This window comes from Callithrix jacchus, chromosome 6, assembly GCF_049354715.1.
Source record: "Callithrix jacchus isolate 240 chromosome 6, calJac240_pri, whole genome shotgun sequence".
Lineage (NCBI taxonomy): Eukaryota > Metazoa > Chordata > Mammalia > Primates > Cebidae > Callithrix > Callithrix jacchus.
In genome coordinates, this window is record NC_133507.1 from 161,192,066 (window position 1) to 161,210,116 (window position 18,051).

At 50.0% G+C, this 18,051-nt stretch overlaps 1 protein-coding gene across 1 annotated transcript in view; it reads left to right on the forward strand.

Moving 5' to 3' along the window:
• The window catches only part of LOC118154718 (uncharacterized), a 200,839-nt gene extending 191,567 nt beyond the window's left edge, over positions 1 to 9,272 (forward strand). Inside the window, exon 2 of the transcript XR_013519435.1 lies at positions 9,209 to 9,272. The gene's annotated coding sequence lies outside the window, so the exon portion shown is untranslated. The remainder of the gene's footprint in view (positions 1 to 9,208) is intronic.
• The last annotated feature ends 8,779 nt before the right edge of the window (positions 9,273 to 18,051 follow it).

Consider the following 18,051-nt stretch of genomic DNA (forward strand, 5'->3'; position numbering starts at 1 on the left):
TCCTATTTATAACTAGCGTAATTACAGTATCTTTATCATTACTGATAAACTCACTAAAATAACCAGAAACACAGCCAGAATTCTGACTTCTAAAATAAATTTGATTTTTTTCTCTTTTAGTTCTATTCCTATTATGTAAGTGATTACACAATATCTCAAATGGAGGCTTAATAAGATTATGATTTTTAGGACAGTGTTTTATAAATGTACATTATATAATGTGTGAATCTTATTACTAAATTGTCACATCTTATTTGATTTCCAGACAGTGCAAGGAGAATATTTTTGTCACTGTGATTTAAAGAGTGTCTCCTATTGATCTAGAAACCCAATTTCCATCTCTCTCATGAGCTAATATTGAATTTCCTCTCATTTGGTTTCACTGCTGTGGTTAAGCGATTGCAGAATTGCTCGGATGAAGCTGGAGAGAATTCCAGTTTTTAGCAGTGAGTTATAAATGAAGCTCATTTGGAAGACGATTTCCTGGGTGTGCTATTTCCTTCTGTTGGACAGCACAGGGGAAGGACAGGAGGACCACACCATGTGCCGGGCTTTCGGGGTGGCTTCGGGTGTGGCTGGCTGGGAACTTCAGAGAGGGTTTCAATGAGCCGCCTCGAACCTGGAGAGGTGTGAAAGCAAGGTTTCTTCTGTGGCCCACGAGACAGGTTCACTCTAGTTATAAGACCAATATGTTCAACTCACTTAATTTTCATTACAAAAGAGTTTGGGAAGCAGTGTTAGAACAGAGCAGCCTCCCCTCTGCTGCATCAGGTAGTGAGGGCGCCGTCTCTCTGCCTCGTCTCCCCGGCAACCTTGCAGCCAGAGTGAACTTTCAAAACCATGAATGAGAGCACGTGACCTCCCCGCTCACAGCACCCCCAAGGCCTCCATCCACCTGAGCCTCAGGTCTGTGCTCCCTCCTGCCCATCCACCCGCCTCTGCCTGGACCCTCCCCTCTGGCCACGGAATTCCTCCTGTCCCATCACCGTCTTCCTCTCACTCCTGCCTCTTTGCACGGGCTCTTCACCCTGCCCAGAAGGCTTTTCCAGCAGCTGTGTGAGCTGCCTCCTCCTTGCCATTTGGATTCGGACTCAGGTCCCCCAGAGGCACCCTCTCCTAGCAGCTGCAGCTATGTGGTGCGCTCCCTGCCTGCCTCCCCATCGACCTCCCTCCCTGCTTCACGGCATTCGGGTCCGGAGTCATTCATGTCCCACACACTCTCCATGTGCTGTCTGCATGGCCCTCCACAATGCAACGTCTCGGGGCAGAGGTTCTCTCTTCCCCACGGACCCCTCTTGCCTAGCACATGACAGTCACTCACCAAGGATTTGGGGAATGAGGGAATGAACAAGGGAACCAGGGTAAGGGCCCTGAGCTCTCAGACCTGCCCACACCCGAGCGTGGCTCTCCAAGTCTCCTGCGCGGCCTCTCAGCCTGGGATCTGTGGAGCCCACCATGGGCCCTGTTGCTCCCCTTGCTGGCATATTCCCTGAGGGCTCTGACTGTCTTGGCTTCCACGCCAGCCTCTCGTCTGGGTTCTGTCCACGGCAGTGAGTCCCGTGTCCCATTGTTGATAGAGGTCATGCACTCTGTTGGAGAAGCTAAGGTTGTAGGAAGAGGCCGGGAGGCAGGAAAGAGACGGGCTCTGCCCATGGTGTGTGTGTGACACAGCAGGATCGGTGCTTCTGTGTTGAAGGAAAAGCTGCTGGACCTCGTGGACCTGGGTCACTCCAGTGGCGTGGACGGTGGAGGCAGCAATGTGCAAACCCATCCCCAGGTGTGATCCCTGGTTTTTGTGGGGTCCACAACTCACAAAACAGAGTTCCACGTAAATCCCACTCCATCTTCTGGCTCATCCCAGCGAACCCTCTATGGCTGCCCTCCAGGCGGACTTACATTCAGAGATGGAGAGACTGAGCCCCAAAGTCCTGCTCTAAGGAGGGCGCTGACCATCCAGGACCGAATCTCGGGTCTGAGGCTTCCCAGCTGTGTGCCTCTGATATCCAGCCCTTCAACCTGCCATGTCCCTGCCTATAACACAGAGGACAGTCACTGCACAGGTTATATGAAATGACGGCACAGGGTGAGCCCGTGGGGTGACTTTTTAACTCACCACCTGCTAAGTTAATGACATTGATTCTAAGAGCTCTGCCCCCAAATCCCAATCGCTTTCCAGTCTCTGAAAACTGTTGTGCCTGGGTTTGATCTGCTGACTGCTTCACACCGCTCAGAGTGTGAGGGCTCTTCATGGAGGGAAAGGTAAGCGTCACTCACTGAGAGGGGCTGTCCCCAGTGGGCCCAGCTGGGACCAGGTGTGTGCAGGTCTGAGGCACACGACTGTCCCATTCAAGAGACAGATCAGCCGGGCGTGGTGGCTCAAGCCTGTAATCCCAGCACTTTGGGAGGCCCAGGTGGGCAGATCACCTGAAGTCAGGAGTTCAAGACCAGACTGGCCAATATGGGAAACCCCGTCTCTACTAAAAAAACAAAAATTAGCTGGGTGTGGTAGCAGGAACCTGTAATCCCAGCTACTCAGGAGGCTGCATGAAGCAGGAGAATCACTTGAACTCAGGTGGCAGACAGTGCAGTGAGCTGAGATCACACCACTGCCCTCCAGCCTAGGTGACACAGCATGACTCTGTCTCAAAAAGAAAAAAAAGAGACAGATCAGGACATTGGTGGGTGCAGGCTGAGGAGGGGCTAAGCAGCAGTGCCTGGAGTGTGGATGAAAAGGGAAGCCCTGGGGTGGAGGCGGGGAAGGGTGGGGACGCCTCAGGCTCACTGAAGCAGAGAGTGTGACCCCCTTGGCGCTCCTAGGAGAATTCTTCCTGGAGTTGGAGAAGCAGTTTGGAGATGTTGGAGCTCACCTGGAAGAATAAGTGTGAGAGGAAAACCAAGGTGTCATTGGAAATAAAAGCCCCTGGGGACACCTCTGCTGTGATGGCAGCTGGGACTCCAGAGGGCTCCCCAGGCCGGCCCCGGTCTGCGCCCCCACGCGAGGAACTGGTCTCATCTGGGACCGCCGTTATGGGAGCCGGAGCGCCTTCTCACCCTCAGTGCTGGTACCTTCCTGCCTCACTCCTGGTCATCAGCGAGGAGCGGAGCTTTGCCAAGAATATGAGTTTGTTGATTTGACCTTACAACACTTAGAGGAGCAAAACGTGAATTTCCAGGCATCGTGATCAGGTTTCAAAACACCAAGCCTGATATGAGTCTATCTCTTTCAAAATACATGTCGGTGTTTCTGCTGTGGCTGAGATGGGATAACAGGAACTAGAGTCACCCGCCTGTCTGAATCAACAAAAAAATAGACACAACATAGGAAAGAACACTTGTCAGGACTCTGGACATGAGGAAGGAAAGGACGTTATTGTTGAGAAACAGAAAACAGAGGTGAGCTGAGCCCGTCACAGCCAGGTCACAGCCCTGCTGACTGCCTGGAGAGGGCCCAGCCCACGGGGCTCCCTGGCTGAGAAGGCAGAGTTGCACCTGGGGAGGAGGCTGCAGGATGACAGAGGAGAGCTGCGCAGAGGGCAACGCCAGGTTCCACCAGGGACCCGCTCTACAGTTCAGCAGCGCAGGGATCAGAGCAGGTGTGAGAAAACTAATGTTTACGGGACAGCAAGACTGCCTGGCACCCAACACAGCACGATTCACAGTGTCTGGGTCCAACCAAACCTGTCCAGGCATGCCAGGAAGAAGGGAAACGTGAGCGCTCATGATGAGAAGAGTCCACTGAACCTGACCCTGGTGGGCACGAATCCGAGGGTCGGGATTCCAGAGCACTGTGGTAGCTGTACGACTTTGCTCTGTTGCCAAAAAGATTCAACCTCTGTGAGTTGTGAAGAGATTTGTTCTGTGCTAAGTGTGAGTGGCCAACGGCTGGCAACACGGCACCAGGAGGTCCGAGAACATGCACCAAGCTGGTCAGGATACGGCTCAGTTTTACACATTGTAGGGAGACATGAGGCATCAATCAAGACGTGTAAGACGTGCGCTGATTTGGTCCTGAGAGGAGCAATACCTGAAAGCAGGGCCTTCCAGGTCACAGGCAGATTCCAAGAGTTTCTGACTGGCAGTCGGTTGACAGTTATCAGCTAGAGACCTGGAATCCGCGGAAAGTCATGTCTGCGTGAAGACGGGGGTTGCGGAGACCAAGGTCGTGTCATGCAGATGAAGCCTCCAGGTAGCCGGTTCGGAACTCTCGTCAGACCTAAAAAGGTGCCAGCCTGTTGGTTTTCTCTCCTGATCAGGGAAAAGACCTAGAAAAGAATGGGAATTCTCTACAGAATGCAGACTTTCCCCATGAGAAACAGCTTTGCAGGGCCATTTCGAAATATGTCAGAGAAATATATTTTGGGGTAAAATGCTTCCATTTCTTCCAGGGCCTGCAATCTGTCCAGTGATGCTGTTCTAGAATCCGGCTGCTATCTTATTGCTACAGAGTCTGTTTCCTCTCAAGAGCTTAAATCTGAAGGTCTCTGTTTTCAGGTTAATGCTGCTCAGCTGTGCCTGAATTCCAAAGGGAGGAGGGTAGCAGGAGGCATGCCTGACCCCCACCTTCCTATCACAGCCTAACTAGCTTTTCACGTTAACCTGGGAATGCTGCTGGCCAAGAGGGGACAGGGTCCATTCATCGTGTGGGGGACTTAGAATTTTATATGTTGTTTACAGCTCCATATGTCCAAGGGGTGAGGGGAAAGATGGTTCCATTAAATAGAGAATTAAAGACACTAAAAAGACCCAAATCACAGTTCTAGAGATGAAAACTGCCAGGTCTGACATGAAAAGTACAGAGAACGAGATCGACAGAAGATTTAAGGTTGCAGGTGAAAAGATACTGCACCTAAAGGCAGCGACAGAAACCACCCACAATGAAACACACAGACCTTTATAAGACTAGAAAATAAACGAAGGAGTGTATGCTGTGTGACCGAACTGATAGAAAACTCTTAGATGTGCAGCCTACTGTATCGTGACAGAAAGATGGCCAGGATGGGAGAAAGAGGTGTTAGAAAAGCATGAGGCGGCTTCCTGGGGCGGCGGCCATGGTCGTCATCCTCAGTGCCGTGAGGCTGCACAGAGGTAAACACACATCAAATTTACCAAACTGTACAATGCCAAAATATGTGGCTTATTCCTGTCAATTATAGCTCCAGGTGGGAAGTAGAAAAGTTCCTCTTTAAAGTTTCCTTTCTTGTTAAAGAGTAAATCATAAGCGTGCTAATATCTCTTTGTGAAGCCCTATCCTGTGCTGCTGTTAGACCTGCCATGCTTACAGGCACGTAGTATATCCCATGTCCTTGTACTTTAACCAAGATATCTGTGCTGGACGTGCTCACAGGCAGGTCCCAGCTCTCCATTGCTTTTACCTGCTTAGAAAAGTTTTCAGTTGTTAGCCAATCGGGTTGTAGTTTAGATTGTGAGGTCTGGCTCCAGCCAGCAGAGATCAGGCACAGCAGTAAGGACGACCCCAGATGCATAAGGGATAAATGTGTCTGTTTTCCTTTGCTCATTGCTCTCTCGTGGCACGACGGCTAGCGAGGGTCCCCTTCCTGCAGCCCAGGAAGTAAAAATTGCGTTGCTGAGAGATCCCTTGTCTCAGTGCTGATTTTTCTTTGGGGCACCGAATGTCTGTGTCCAACGCTCCATGATTCCGTGATACAGAGGGGGGAGAACAAATGAAACATAGCACACACTGGGAGGACTATCAGCAAATACCAACAATACTCCTGTCTAGATGGTTCATTGCCAGTGGTTTTCACCTTCCTTCTTTCTGCTGTCTGATTTTCTAACCTGGGCTTCGTGGATCTGCATTGCTTTTCCTAACAGGTGTCCACTACTGAGTGATGAACAGTCACACGCCTCGCATCTTAACACTCGTTTGATTAGCTCACCGTGTTGCAGTGGTGAACCCCAGCTGGGCTCTCTGCTTAGGGTCTCGCAGGTCCCAAATCAGGAAGTGGCAGCGCTGCCTTGGGTGAGGAGCGTTTGGGGCAGAGTCCCTGTCCGTCTCGTTCGTGACGTTGGCCATTTGTTGCTTTGCGTCTGTTTCGCTGAGGGCCGGTTTCTTGCTTGCTGCCAGCGGGGGCTGCTTCTGATCTGTGGAGGCTGCCTGAAGCCTCTTGGCTTGCGGTCCCCTCCGCCAGGTGCTAAGGCAAACCGAACGTGGCCTGCAAAGGACTCTAATTCTATGTTTGAGTCCTTGTGAATGAACTGTAAGCTGGCTTGAGTCGGACAAGATTGAAAACCTGACTTAGGATGTGCCTGTAACAATAGCCGAGTCTTGGCCAATCCCAGCAGCCATCAGCCGCTCACGGGCTGCTAAGTGTTCAAACCGTGTTCAAATAAGGCAAATGCCGAGCTGTAGCCAACCCAGCTGTTTTGCACCGCACTGCAGATTCTGTACATTTCCCTTTGCCTGTGAATCTTCTTCCACCACATGGCTGCAGTCTCTGGGCATCTGCTGTAACGCTGGGGCTGCCTGACTGGCAAATCATTCATTGCCCCATTACACTCTTTTCAATTTAATGCGGCTGAAGATTTTCTCTCATTACAGGCCACAGTGCAGCTTCCTCCAGGTCACAGGAGCACAAGTCTCTGACCCTGAGTCCCTCCTTTCCCCTGTCTCTGATGCCTCAAATCAGCGGTGAAGGGCTCAGGTGATTTCAATCAGCACCCAAATAACTGTCCTTTTGGTGAAATGGAAGCCAGCTGATTAGTGACTCTAATTGCATTTGTGAAAATCGTCATTGCCACCTAATGTATTACGCAGGTCCTGCCCACAACCCAGGGGAGGAAATTATCCAAGGCAGGTACACCAGGGGGTGGAAATCTTTGGGCCGTTTTAGAATTCTGCCTACCATAAATGTGTAAAAAGATTAAACTCTCTGCAAGAGAAAAGGAAGGTCACTCTGAGCTGCATTTTTGCTCAGGAACAGAGAACTCACTGAAAGCCGCAGGCAGAGTGTGGAAAGGGAGAGAGTAGAGAGAACAGCCCATCACTGCAAAGCGCTCTTCCTGCTCAGAGGAGACAGGTCTCCTCTATCTTAATGGCAGCTGTGATGTGACAAGCACAAGAGAAGAGCAGCCCCCTCTCTCACATGCACTGATTTCCAGGAGTGGGGCCATGGGCCGGGGGCCCTGCTGCTCCTGCACCCCCCAACTGTGGCCCCTGTGGCCCCTGTGGGTTGGGTGACCTGCTGGGCCAGAAACCAACTGTCAGGGAGCTGTGACTCCTGGCACACGTGCAATGTCTGGGAATGACCGTAGACTTGTTCAGCCCAGGCTCTGGACTCTCAAAACACAAATCCTCCTAAAAGCCAGCACCCTTCAGTGCCTCACACTGTAACTTTGCCCTATCACCATTTATTAAGAGAGCAATGCATCTGCCCTGCACACCCTGAAGGGACAATTTCCACCTCACCAGCAAGGGGACATCAGCGTGTCCTCCCCCAGGGCCCTACCGGAGCACCCACCAAGAGCCCCCACGTGCCCCTGGGGAGAGGGACCTTCGGGAACTCGTCACCTCTCACTGTTCCCCTCTGCTGCACCCCGGCCACTCCCAGGGCCCATCACGGGGACCCAGCAGTCCTGAAATGTGAATTCAGTTCTTCAAACTTCCTGCAATACTGACTTCAGAAGGATGATTCACGGTCCCTGAATTCCCAGTGATTAAATACTTCCGCTGTAGAGTGTTTGCAGCTCCCAAAGTGTTTCCTACCTGAAATCAAAACAAGTGGGGCCCAAAGCATGGGCTCTGATGCTTCCAAATGCCTGCTCCCTGGCATTCCAACCAGACACAGAACCCACCAAAAGCACGATCTTCCCGGGCAGTGTGCCCGCGGGGTTCCCCTAGCTCACAGAGCCTGCAACTCCAGGACCTGCTTGGAGACCCAGAAGGCAGTCCTGGCGCCAGCTCCAGCTCTCCCACCTCCATCTGGACCACCCTCCTGGCAACCTCGAGTCCCGGGGATCATGGACCATCTTATTCCTCTTCACAGGTCCCGGCCCTGTCTGTGCCCAGCACAGTACATCTTCGTGGGATAAATGACAGGAGTAATGAAAACACTGTCACAGCCTGAAGGTCACTGAAACGGCCAGGGTCGGGAGGAGAAGCAGGTGAGCACATGATGTGTGGAGGGAGGGCAGCCAGGGCTGAGGAGCATCTGGCGTGGACCCTGGGGAACCCGGTCTCCCTCCTGCCCAGTGCCCTGCCCCACACCAGGGTCTTGCACTCGAGGGTCCAGGGTCTCAAGCACCATGATCCTGTGTGGGAAGCACACTGTTCTTGTGTTCAAGGGAATCTTTTGCATGTGTGTTTAATGCGTATCTCTCTAATTCAGTCTCTTGTTTTCTTTCCCCCTAAACCCAGTGGGTGGTGAGATTGTATCGCTGTTTGTTCTGGTGGACTGAACATTTTCTTTCCTTGTTCTACATTTTTCAGATTTCTGGGGATTGTTTTCCACCTCTCTACGTTATCTGGGCTCTGGCCAAGAGAAACACACACTCTGCCTGGGCCTGAGGGCGGAGTGAGGAAGCCGGGGCTCAACTTTTGGCTGAATTTAGCTTCTCTTGGGCAGATTTCTCTCCGTTAATCATAACCAAGCGGAGCTGCTGGGAATGGTGCAGTCTGACTTCCCTCGATCCAGCCGCCTGCGTGAACAAGGACTTCCATCCCAGAGAGATTTCCTGGAGCGAATGTCAATCGTCTCCCTCAACAGCCGAGCGGCCACAGCAAACAAACAAAAACAAGCAACAACACAAGGAACAGTGACAGCGGCACAGAGGCGGGTGCTCAGCGCAGGGCTTTCCGCAGGTCCCACACCGAGGAGGTGGAGAAACACACAAGGCTCCCTCCGGCCAGATCCCTGCATTCCAAGATAGCCAGAGCAGGGCAGCGGGACACTGCACAGCTATGGGCACCTGAGCCTGGAGGGCACCCCACCACCGCCCGGGAAAGCCGCGAAGCCTCACGGCACTGGGGTGGACAAGGTGTTCCCTGAACTTGGTTAGTTCCTTTTTTTTTTTTTTTTTTTTTTTTGAGATGGAGTTTCGCCCTTGTTACCCAGGCTGGAGTGCAATGGCGCCATCTCGGCTCACCCAACCTCCGCCTCCTGGGTTCAGGCAATTCTCCTGCCTTAGCCTCCCGAGTAGCTGGGATTACAGGCACGCGCCACCGTGCCCAGCTAATTTTTTGTATTTTTAGTAGAGATGGGGTTTCACCATGTTGACCAGGATGGTCTCGATCTCTTGACCTCGTGATCCACCCGCCTCAGCCTCCCAAAGTGCTGGGATTATAGGCGTGAGCCACCGCACCCGGCCGGTTAGTTCTTGGTGATGGGCATAGGTGAGTGACCCCCCACCTTCTGCACTTGTCTCTATGTGTCAGATACTTGGTTATTGAGGAAAAAATGGAAGCCTTGAGTCTTTGGATCCAGATCTGGCCCCGGACCAGACCATCCTCTTCTTTACTGAGTCAAAGCTAAGTCACCGTTGACCCGAAGGATAGGAATGAGCAGGAACGTTTCAGACCAGCAGGTGCTCGCCGGTGACCTGCAGTAACGTCTTCGGATGGAGGTAGCGGGTGTGCACCTGCGGGCTCCGTCTCGAGGGCCCGTCCTGCGGGGCGCATCCAGGAAGGATGGCCAAGGAACTGCAGGGAGCCGAGGGCTGGGCATGACCACAGACCACCGTGGCTTTCCTGGGTCCATCATTCGACCACTATTTCCAAGAGCCTGTCCTTGTCCGGGCACTGTGTGCCGGTATTCCAAAGAGGGGCTGTGGCCTGGGGTCTGAGTGTGGGAGAGCGGCTGAGTAGAAGGTTTTAATCAGGGTTTTCCATCACACGAACTGTGAGACTTGCAGGCAGAGAGCTTCCCGTCTCCTGAAGGATTGAAACAAGAGCTGGGGGTTAATTGGAAGATGGTGGGAGGTGGCTCTGCTCTCCCGAGAGCCCACGATCTCCAGTCTGGGCCACTGGGTCCTCTGAGGTCCAGGCAGGACATCCCTGAGCCAAGCTCTGTTTCTCATACTCTATGGAGAACTGTTGGATGGGCAGATGGTGACAAGGGCTGGCAGGAAGACCACCACATGCCGGTGGGGCTGCCCTCAGACTAGAGCCTTACCTGACGAGCAGGTGCTGCTGGTAACACCTGGAACCCCCGCCAACCTTCCTGGCACTCGGAATCAATGCCCTCTCACCTGAGTCACTCTGAGGTGCATGTCCCTGTGCTGAGCCTCAGTATCCTCAGCTGCAAAAAGGACAGATAGACAAGAGGAACTGTAGGGTCCTCTGCCCCCAGCTCTGTGACTCCGTGAGTAACACACATGTATGACACAAACACAATAGGCCCGATACTGCTGCACCAGCCATGTGGCACACAAACCTGCCTCTCTGGCATCCCAGGGCTTCCTGACAATGCCCCTCCATGTGCAACCAGGAACAGAGAGGGTCAGGAGCTGGGTGGGGCAGGGCCCTGGGGACCAGCAGAGGCTCGGTCCTCCATGGATTGTGGGAACAGCAGAGTGTGGCACCTGACAGAGGGGCTCCTGCCACTGCGCCTGTCCCTTATAGTCCAGCTCCTCTCTCCCTGGTTGCCAGCCCTGGATCAGGGGCATCTAAAGTAGAATGGACACCCAGTACCCGGTCACATTTACTGTCCAACTTGCCAGAGCAAGCTGTTTGCCTGGGAGTCCCTCCCCACTTTGCAAGCCTCCCCAGAGCTGGGCAGATGGCCCCACCCAGGACCCCAACCCCACTAGGGGTGGCAGCCACACAGGTTCACAGCAGCACCTGCAGGAGGCTAGGAAAGTGCCTTGTGCAGTCGTCAGGGCTGAGTAGGGAGGTGGCGCTCGAATAAAGATGATTTTACAAGAAGATTTCTAGGATGATTCGCCCACCAGCTGCCCCACCAGCTGTAAAAATCCACTGCAATGCTAAACAAAAGTATTTGCCCACGATAGAACAGACACTGCCCTCCGCTCTGCTGGTACAGTCATCAGGAGAGACGCCCTGTCGTGAGCAGGGAGAACACAGGAACGAGGGGGATTTAAGAAGGCTGTGTCCAGACTGGGGGCCCACCGTGGTGGTGCCCAGTGTCAGCGCAATGGACGCAGACAGTGCTGCAAGTGTCCAGTTCCTTCCCTCAGGCGCATGGAGACTGAGCCCCTCCACAGCAGTCTCTGCAGACTGCACCGCTGGCTGCTAACCCTGACCACAGGGCCATGCAAAGGAGAGGCGCGTGTGGCTTCTGGGAGAAAGCGCTGAGGAGCTGGAGCTCTCCCTCCAGCTGTCTCTTTCCAAAGGAAGGGGTGGAGGAGACACAGCCTGAGGTGGCCGGGCCCTTGCCATAAGGAGCGTTCACGTGGGGACAGAAGCCTGGGAGCCTCAGCTGGACCAGCAGTAGACTGTGTGCCTGCAAATACCACACTTCAAGCCGAGCCACTGGGAGCTGGGGAGCACGCATTACTCCAGCTGGTTACTGCGCATGCACCTGGCCTAGCCTGGGTTAGCTCCCAGGCTGGTGATGAGCTGGTGGCTCTGGACAGGCCTGGCTCCAGGAGCCAAGGTTTGTGCTTCTAAAACGTGAGGTAGTGATGCCTAGGCCATGGAACAGCTGTAAAAACCAAATGAGAAAATATCTCCAAGGAGCCTGAGGCTTCCAAAACATGCCGCATACCAGTGAGCAAAGATGCACACAGCAATACAGAAGCTTTTAAAGTGCACGGATCGGGAGTCAGATGAGACCACCTACGCGCAGGGCTGAGGCTGGGTGGGGGGAGTCAGACGAGACCACCTACGCGCAGGGCTGAGGCTGGGTGGGGGGGAGTCAGACGAGACCACCTACATGCAGGGCTGAGGCTCGGTGTGGGGAGTCAGACGAGACCATTTACGCGCAGGGCTGAGGCTGGGTTGGGGGGGAGTCAGACGAGACCACCTACGCGCAGGGCTGAGGCTGGGTGGGGGGGAGTCAGATGAGACCACCTACGTGCAGGGCTGAGGCTCGGTGTGGGGAGTCAGACGAGACCACCTATGCGCAGGGCTGAGGCTTGGGGGGGGGGAGTCAGACGAGACCACCTATGTGCAGGGCTGAGGCTGGGTGGGGGGGGAGTCAGACGAGACCACCTATGCGCAGGGCTGAGGCTCGGTGTGGCTGGATACGTTTGTCTTTGTTAATCTGAGCCCCAACTTTTCTTATCTGCAAATGGAGACAGAGATGTACCTTCTCCAGAGGTAAAGCTCTGGATGCTATGCAGCCGCACGGTACCTGATTGCTGAGTAAGCGTGAGGCTGGTGAGGGAGACACTTCCAACATGGCAGCCTGAGGAGCTCCATGGCCCGCTCTGTGGTCTCACTCCCCGGAGAAGCGGGTGAAAATTACTTTTAAAATACACACTCACCATTTAAAGTCTCTGGAAATTGTCATAATGCTATACTGTGAATGAAGAGACTCACTTAAGATCATCTACGACACTTGGTAAGAAAGGCAAGATTCTGTGTATCTGAACCAAGACACTCTCTCCCTCCACCATCCCAACTTGATAAGATGCAATTTTCACTTCAGACAGGTCCAGCCAAGAACACAAGGCTCCTTCTCCCCCCGGCACTGCGCTGAGGCCTGTCTTACTGGGAGGGGTAGGATGACTGCACTGCTCCCACTATTCCCAGCTAACTGTTGCTGAGACTAAGTTCTAGGTGAAGGTGGTGAAAGGCGGGGTCCTCTTCATAGAACAGAGGCTTTGTCTTGAGTTTAGGATCACTGAAATATTGGCGCCTCTATTACTCTTGCCCATCTCATGGGGCAGGAGTTTTATCCTGGGAGAGGCACACTGAGGAGACCTGAACCTGCTGCTCCCCCATCTATAGAGTGCTCAGCTCCTAGGGTGGCTGTATTTTTTAGAGAAAAGTTTGCTGTTTTATGCACACAGGCTGCCCTACCTCAAGGATTTCGTCCAGGGAAAGAAGCAAGCTGAAGAACAAAGAGCTACGAGTCTCTCTTTAAAAGAATTGAATTCATGTGAAACAGACTATGGAGAAGGGTGCTCTCAAAAACAGCAGAGACTGTGTCAAAGGCAATTGAGAGAAGACTGATAGGCCCATTAGAGAGATAGGCGAAACTGTAGAGCTGGGAAGAGCAGTCCTGGTGTCAGAAAAGTTTAAACACTGCCAACAGAAATTATTCCTTCAAAGGAGCTGGAATTTAATTGGAGCAGTCTGGGGAGGAATTTATGCTCCCAAGGCATTGTTGACAAAATAGGGCAATTGGCCTGCAAGAAGCGATTCTTAACAGCAGGGTGTGGTCAGGGAAAGGGACAGCGCAAGCCAGCCTTGGCAAAGCCACTGACATCTCAAGGTGAACGTTTGCATGCTCAAGGCTGCACACCACGGGGAAGAACATGGGAGGCGTCACACTGCGGGAAAGAAACAGATTCTCTCTAAAATAATCCACTCAGTCACCAAACAAATAAACAGCATAGGCCCTGGAGAGGAGCAAGGGGTAAAAACAATACCCTGATACGGTGTAACATATGGCATCAAAACTGCAGTTTTTAACAGAAAACACATGGCATAGAGAGAAACAGGGAAGCATGACCTATACACCAGAAAATAAGGAGGCCTGTGAGAGTGACCACAGGTGGAATTTAACAAAGGCTGCAAGGTCATCATCACAAATATACTGAGATAACTGAGGGAGCTGAGTAAAGGAGAAGAGAAAGTTGGGAGAACAATGTTGCATCAAAGAGAGAATGTCAATAAATAGAATTTTTTTTAAAAAAAAGAGCCACATGGAAATTTTGAAAATAAAAGTAGAAAAATTGATATTAAAAAATTCAGTAGAGGGTAGATTTAAACGAGGAGAAGAAAAAATTCACAAACTTGAAGAAGAGCAACCTATGGAGATTATGCAATATGAAGAACAGAGAAAAAAGAATAGAGTAAAACGAACAAATCCTCAGAGAAATGTATATATAAGACCATTAGGGGCTGGGCACAGTGGCTCACGCCTGTAATCCCAGCACTTTGGGAGGCCGAGGTGGGTGGATCATGAGGTCAAGAGATTGAGACCATCCTGGTCAACATGATAAAACCCCATCTCTACTAAAAATACAAAAAATTAGCTGGGCATGGTGGCATGTGCCTGTAATCCCAACTACTCAGGAGGCTGAGGCAGGAGAATTGCCTGAACCCAGGAGGCGGAGGTTGCGGTGAGCCGAGATCGCGCCATTGCACTCCAGCCTGGGTAACAAGAGCGAAACTCCATCTCAGAAAAAAAGAAAACAGGACCATTAGGTGCACCAACATATGTGTAATTAGAGTAACAGAAACTGGGGGTAGGGCAGAGGCAGGGGAAGGAGAGACAGAGAAAAAGAGGAACAGAAAAAATAATCAAAGAAATAATAACAAAAAGCATCCCGAATATATTGACAAACGTCAATCTGAGCCCAGCAAACTGCAGGCAGAAGAAACATAAAGAGATCCACAAATGAACACGTGACAGTAAAAAATGCTGACTGCCAGAGGAAAGAACAGTCTGTCACTCACCACTTCTAAAGGAACCCAGTAGGATTAACAGCTGACTTCTCATCAGAAACAGTGGAGGACTGAAGGGGATAGAATAATATACTAAAAGTTCTCAAGGAACAGAAATTAAATAGGCAGCAAAGCTATCTCTCAAAAATTAATGAAATAAGGACATTCCCAAACAAGCAAAACTGGGGGAATTTACTGGTAGAAATTCCCAAGAAATACTAAAGAAAGTTCTTCAGGCTGAAAGCAGGTGATCCCAGTTGGTAAATCAAATTCACATTAAAAAAAAAAAAGCACCAGTAAGTACAATTATGTAACTATAAAGGACAGCAAAATGCCTGCTACTTCTCCTTCCTTATCTTAAATGATTTTAAAAGTTATTGTATATTCCTCTTGATGGCTTTCTTTAAAAAGACGAGAAAAGCTATTGTATAAAACAGCATGTATATGATGTATTTTGGGGTGTATGACATATGGAAATGTAATGTACTTGTTAATAACAGGACAAAAGAGGTGGGTGGGAACGAAGCTGTACTGGGCTATACAACTTACTCTGGAGAGTAGCTTGAATCCATAGGAACAGTGAAGAGGACCAGAAATGGTAAATGAGAAGATGACACAACAGAAGCTGGAAATACATACTTGCTCTCCGTCCCTCTAGTTTTATTAAGAGACATACGATTATACAAGACAAAAGCAACAATGTGTATTGTTGGGTTAGTAACATTTATAGATGTAATCTGCATGAAAGTAATACCACAAGAAAAAGAAAAATAGAATATATATGCTTGATGTTTTGGCCAGGCACAGTGGCTCTCTCCAGTAATACCAGCACTTTAGGAGGTTGAGGCATGTGAGTCACTGGAGCCCAGGAATGTGAGACCAGCCTGGGCAACATGGCAAAACTCCATCTCAAAAAATACAAAAATTAGCTGGGCATGATGGCACACACCTGTGGTCCCAGCTACGTGGGAGACTGATGTGGGAGGATCACTTGAACTCATATAGTCAAGGCTGCAGTGGGCCATGATTGAGCCACTGCACTCCAGCCTGGGTGGCAGAATGAGACCCTGTCTAAGAGACAGAGAGAGAGAGAGAGAGAGGTTTCTACATCTAATTGGAATTAAACTACTGTAAATTTGAAGGTGATTCTGATAAGATGTATATGGTAAAACAGCAACCACTAAGAAAGCAACATTTAAAAATATAGCGAAAAGAATGATTAAAAATTTAAATGATACATTGTGGGGGTCCGGCACATCTGCCAGGGGGCTTCCGTCCAGCGGAGAGCCTCGGCCCCACTCAAGTGTCCTTAACCTGGAAGAGGGAGTGCGCGGAAGAAAAGATAGATAGAGAGCGGAGTCTGGAGGACTGCCAGGCAATGCCGGAGCAGCAAGTGCCAAGACAGCAAATTTATTTGTGCAAACTACAGGTTATATACCTTTCAGTGTTTGAGGAGTGACGTACATTCCATTGTATCTTGAAATAAAATCAAGAACAAAAAATCACAAGAAAAGGGGTACAGAAAGTATGACTCTTAATCAAAGGGTGTACAGCAAAGGGACAATAAAGTTTTCAAAAAGGGGGTCATAAATCTAAACATGTGTTTTTCTAAAATCAGTTAAGCAAGCAGGTAAGATTGTTAACAAGGTACAGCTGGACCTTTCCAAATGTCATTCTAACCTTGCCTATTCATATAGGATCATATGCAAACAATACGATTGAGTTAGCAGAGGTAAATGAAGTCATACAGTTATTGTGCAGAGAAGGAACTAGGAGGCACACAATGTCTACCCATACAATGTCTCATTAGACCACAGGCCTGAGCTCAGCCATCCTGTTGCAAATGTCAGAGGCAAAGATAGATGTTTATAAAATCAGTGCAACCAGACTTCCTCCTTTCCCTTAGCTCAACAGCCTCCAGGAGAGGAGAAACGTGTATGGGCTCAAGCTCAAGATGGCGAGGGTCCTGTCAAGGGCCCTTCGCAGGAGTGATCCCCACAATACATTAGGAAATAATCACATATATAAAGTCACATATCAAAAATCAAAATGGTAGACATAAATCCAATGTGTTAATTACAACAGTAGATTTCAATGGATTAAACAACTCATTCAAAAGGCAGAGATGGTCAGATGATTACAAAAAGAAAAAAGAGATCTAGCAACAATATGCTGTCGATATAGGGCACTCTTTAGGTCAAGGATATAGACTGAAAGTAAAAGGTGGGAAAAAAACATATTATGCAAACAGCACCACAAGATAATTAGAGTGGCTATACCCATATCAGACAAAATCGACTTTGAAGCAATAGTGTTTCTAGGGATAAATAGTAACAATAAAAGTCTCAATCCATTAAGAATATACAACAACTGTTGCAGAGGCTCACGCCTGTAATCCCAGCACTTTGGGAGGCTGAGGCAGGCAGATCACCTGAGGTCAGGAGTTCAAGACCAGCCTGCCCAACATGGCAAAAACCCCATCCCTAAAAAAAAAAAAAAATACAAAATTTAACTGGGCGTGGTGGTGGGTGGGTGCCTGTAATCCCAGCTACTCAGGAGGCTGACGCAGAGAGAATTGCTTGAACCTAGAGGCAGAGGTTGCAGTGAGCCAAGATTGTGCCATTGCACTCTAGGCTGGGCAACAGAGTGAGACTCCATTTCAAAAAAAAAAAGCAGAAAAAAAAAAAGAAGATACAACAATTATACACATATATGCACCTAACACTATACCACTAAAATACACAAAGCAAAAAGTTATAGGAATGAAGAGCGAATTAGACAATTCAACAATAATACTTGGATTTTTCAGTATCCTCACTTCCAACAAGAGATACAAACAGCCAGGTAGAAGATTAACAAGGAAATAGGTTTTAACGGCACAATAAACCAACTAGATGTAGCAGACTTCAATGTGACACTGCAGCCAACAACAGTACACTATAAATTCTTCCCGACTGCACATGAACGCTTTTTAGGAGCGATCACATGCTAAGCCATAAAAGAAAAGTGTGGAAAAATAGCATATTCTATGACCCTGATGTAACTGAAGGCAAGAATGGAAAGGAAACTTACAAAACTTGCAAACATGTATGAATTAAACAAACACTTTGAAACAACTAAAGAGTAAAGAAATCAAAAAGTAAATTATAAGGCCGGGCGCGGTGGCTCAGCCTGTGATCCCAGCACTTTGGGAGGCCGAGGCGGGTGGATCACGAGGTCAACAGATCGAGACCATCCTGGTAAACAAGGTGAAACCCCGTCTCTAAAAAATACAAAAATTAGCTGGGCATGGTGGCGCGTGCCTGTGATCCCAGCTACTCGGGAGGCTGAGGCAGGAGAATCGCCTGAACCCAGGAGGCGGAGGCTGCGGTGAGCCGAGATCGCGCCATTGCACTCCAGCCTGGGTAACAAGAGCGAAACTCCGTCTCAAAAAAAAAAAAAAAAGAAAGAAAGAAAATAGCGTGACACTTCCTCAAACACTTAAACAGAATTACCATATGATGCAGCAATTTCACTCC